This window comes from Colobus angolensis, unplaced genomic scaffold (genome assembly GCF_000951035.1).
Source record: "Colobus angolensis palliatus isolate OR3802 unplaced genomic scaffold, Cang.pa_1.0 Scaffold181, whole genome shotgun sequence".
In the NCBI taxonomy this organism is placed as follows: Eukaryota; Metazoa; Chordata; class Mammalia; order Primates; family Cercopithecidae; genus Colobus; species Colobus angolensis.
The window spans coordinates 1,743,102-1,747,203 of NW_012114944.1; positions in this window are offsets into that span (position 1 = coordinate 1,743,102).

Below are 4,102 nucleotides of genomic sequence, written 5' to 3' on the forward strand. Positions count from 1 at the left end.
AAAAATCGGACTGACTGATAAGAGGCAGAGGCACTGATGCAGGCTCTGTCCCCAGCTTCCAGCTCATCATTCAACCTTCTGGGCCTCGACTCTGCCCTAAGGAGAGGCTGAGGACCAGGTGATGGGCACCAATGTTTGGCTTCTTCACATCCCACAGGCCAGACCCCCTGGGCCTCACCTTCCAGTGAGGGAAGGGAGAGGTGACTGCCTTTTCTTTTTCTGCACAGAGCAGCAGGGGAGTCGTGACCTCCAGGGCTCAGCAGAGCATGAGCCTGGTCATTGCCAAGCGGCCCGCCCATCCGTGCTGTGGTTACACCGTCTTCATGCTGGTTGGGGAGCCCCGAGAACTCGGGTTTGGTTCATCCTCCAAACACGTGAACACGTGTTGAGCACTAACTGTGAATGCAGCAGCTGTGATGGGGGCTGAACTTAGGGCCAAGGAGCCAGGCTCCACTCCACTGTGACACCAGGTGTGGGGCTCGGGTAAGTCACCTCTGTGGCCTCAGACCGCAATTTCCTTATCTGTAAAATGGGGATGGTGATGACTACCTCGCAGGGTTGTTGTGAGGCTTAAATGAGAAGATGGGCGTGGCTGAGGCCAGCACAGGGGCCCTGTAAAGTGTGAGCAGAAAGGGGCTCTCCAGGTGCACTCCGGGGATGACTCAGGCGCCCGCTGGGGATGCTCACTGGCCCGGCACTGACATCCAGAATGGACCACAGGGGAGAAAGTGGCAGGCTAGCAGGAGGGAGGCACTTTCACTAGGGGCCGGGAAGGGTCCTGGGAGGGCTTCCTGGAGGAAGTAGTGTTTGCACCAAATGAAAACTGGTTCTATTCAGTGATGAGACTTGCTGCCTGCAACCAGAACTTCCATTTAAAAACTGGACAGAAGACTTCCCCCAGGAGGTAACTTCAGACTGACTCCTGCACCCAGAGAGGGCATCCTTAGAGCATCTTGGGGGAAATCCACCCATCCCTATGTATTTTATTTATTAGACTCCCTACCCCTGAATGCCCTCGCAGGACCACCAGGTTCCTGGTGCTGTCACCAAATACCATCTGGAAGCCTCCTCATTCCACAGGTGATTGTGAAAATAAGACCTTAAATATTTCATTTTGGTTTTTTCCCCTGAAATAAAACCAAATGTAATGACTAAGAAAAGCTCCACTTCTACCCCCAGGGCGCCACTCCCTCTGGTGGAGGGTTGGCTCCTGACTTAGATACTTTCTATATATGAATTACAGGGAAAGGGAGGCCTGGGAGCAGGTCCGGGGCAGCTCCTCCTGGCCAGCTGGGCGGCTGCCTGGGATGCCCTGCAGGCTCTCAGGGGCTGCCAGGACGCCTGGCTTCTGCCTGAAGTGAGTAGCTCTCAGTCCCTATAGGCCACACCTCTGCAGCATCAGGAGAGGGCTTGGGAGCACACAGTGGCTTTGGTCTTTCTCCTGAGAGCAATGAGGAGCCATGGAATGTTGCAGGCAGGGGAAGGACAGGACTAGATTTCCTTTTTAAAGGAGACCCTTGGGCGATCCCAGGAGATCAGGTTGGAGGAGGCAAGGCTGGAGGCCAAGAGGTCTGGGCAGGGCCTTCAGGGAGGGGAGGAGGGAAAGGAAGAGGGGCCCACTAAAGGGTGTGGAGTAGCTCCCTGGGCTGCCCCTTGTTGGTCATGGCTCTGCCCTGGAGCCCAGGCCTGATGTCCACCTTGGGCCTGAGTTCCTGCAGGTGCAGCTACATGGGGTCTGAGCTGGCACACCTATGTGGGGCCTGTTCTGGGCTAGTGATTTACCTCTGAATAGCTTTGGCAGAATGAGGCAGTTTTCCCTTTCACAAAATTCATCACAGTTCAAGCCTTTGGCCCCAAACAGTGGCAGATGCCAGAGGGATTTCCTGAGGTGGTTGATGGGACTTTTGCTGAAATGGTAGCACGAACTTCACCTGGGCCTGCAGGGAGCCATCCCCTGCCTCCATCCCCTTGCTCCTCCTTGGCCTGTCCTAAGGCAGGGATGGGACCTTGGTCCTTATCCAGGGCAACCTTGGCCTTCAAGCAGCATGCCTGAGCTCCTCCCTCAGGTTCTGCTCAAACGCTTCTTCCTCAGAACCTGCACGCCCCACCGGGTCATCACGTAGCAAGGCCCATGCCTCCTCCTCCAGGATGCTGCACTCTGCCCAGATCTCCTTGGATGATGCTAGCTCATGGGATGTGGGGAGTATGGAAGCCCAGCTTCCTTGCTTGGAGTGGGGTTTCGATTACCCTGAGATGTAACTTACATTCCAGAGCGGCCCTTGGGATCGCAATGAAGCATCTCCCTGCTGGACTTGGCCAGACATGGACTGTTAGTCTTCCTTCCCTCCCCTCTCCTGCTTCCCACTCCTTTCCTGGTTTATTCTGGGGGCACTTCCTTAATAAATCACTTGCTCACAAATCCTCTGCAGAGAGCCTGCTTCTGGGGACCTGACCAAAGACACAGCTTCCAGGGGTCACTCCTGCTGTTTCTCAGCTTGGACAGATCCTCCTTGACTGCACCCCTGTAAAACAGAATGCAACGCAGAGCTCCTGGGGGGAGCTCTCCTGGGGGGAAGCTTCCTGAGGTCCCATGACGCCTTGGCAGGCCCTGTTCCTGGGGCCTCAGTCCTGGGAGGTAGCCCTCCCCTTGGCTCCACCCACAGTTGAGTCTTTGCACACAAAGTTGTTCTGCCCACCTTGGCTCTTGACTCCACCCCCACCTCACAGCCTCTCTGGGCCTCCGTGGCTCCATCTGTACAATGGGGGCACAGGCTCTGCCCCATGAGTGGTGGTGTGACTCTGGTTCTGGATTCCTGCTCCCAACCTCACCCTGCGGTAGCTGAGCCAGCACATCTGGAAAAGAGGAGCCCAGCTTGTTCAAGAACGAACAGTTGGGTCCCGGGTCAGAGAATCAACCTTTCTGGCTGTTACAACTCATTACTAAATCCCAGCTATGCCCTGAGAAGGATTAAGGAAACTGCTCCGGTAAAAAATCCCCAGCAGAAAGAATGCACTCCCTCCCAGGGAGCCCTAGAAATCTGACCACGGTAATCTTCTCCTGGCCATCTCCAACCAATGCACATTCCGGGTATTTGCATGCCAGAGGGCCAGCTGGGCATCTGCGCGATCGGCCAATGCCTGGCAGAAAAGCGGCCTGAGGTGCTAGCTTTCGGATTCACCGGCAGGACTTCAGGTAGTGCCAGCTGCTGAGGGAGCTTTGTTAGGCTGCGTCGCCCCACGGAGGAAACCTGAGGCTGGATGGCAAGAAGCCTGGACAGGGTGCTGCTCTGCCTTGAACCTGCTGGCGACCCAGGCAGGACACTGTTCCCTGTTAACCCTCAGCTTTCCCACTTAAAAACTGGGAATGGTATCCCCATTTACAGGGATTTACTCACTTACACAGAATATGTCTATGGAGTGTTCGCCGTGTGGGGACCCAAGCTGGGCACTGGAACCATGAAAAGGCTTGAACCCTACCCTGTCCTTGCCCTGTGTCGCTCCCAGGCTTGAAGCTGAGAAGGTAAAAGGAGAGGGTCAGAGGGAGAAGTGGGGTATGTATGTGGGGTCACATTAGCACAAAGCCAGAGGCCTGCCGCCGTGATGCCTTGAGGCTATGGGTGAATAAGCAGATGTAGCTGAAGGAACCACTGGGGTTGGCTGGCAGGTCCCAGGACAGGGCAGCCATCAGGGTTGTGGTCACATGCTTCAGTGTTACTGTCTTAATCTATTTTCTGCTGTTATCACAGAATACCGCAGACTAGGTAACTTGTACAGAAAAGAACTGTATTTGGTACATGGTTCTGGAGGATGGGAAGTCCAGAAAAATAGTGCCAGCAACTGCAGACAGTCCTCCCGTGGCAGAAGGCATCACATGGCCAGCATGCACACAAGACAGAGCGAGAAATGGGGCCAAACTTATCCTTTTATCAGGAGCTCACTCTTACTGTAAGTAACCCACTCCTACAATAGCTGCATGAATATCTTCATGAGGGCTGAGCCCCTTATGACCCAATCACCCTAAAGGACCCATTTCTCAACACTGTTGTCACAATAGCAGTCACATTTCTTCCTTCCTTCCTTCCTTCCTTCCTTCCTTCCTTCC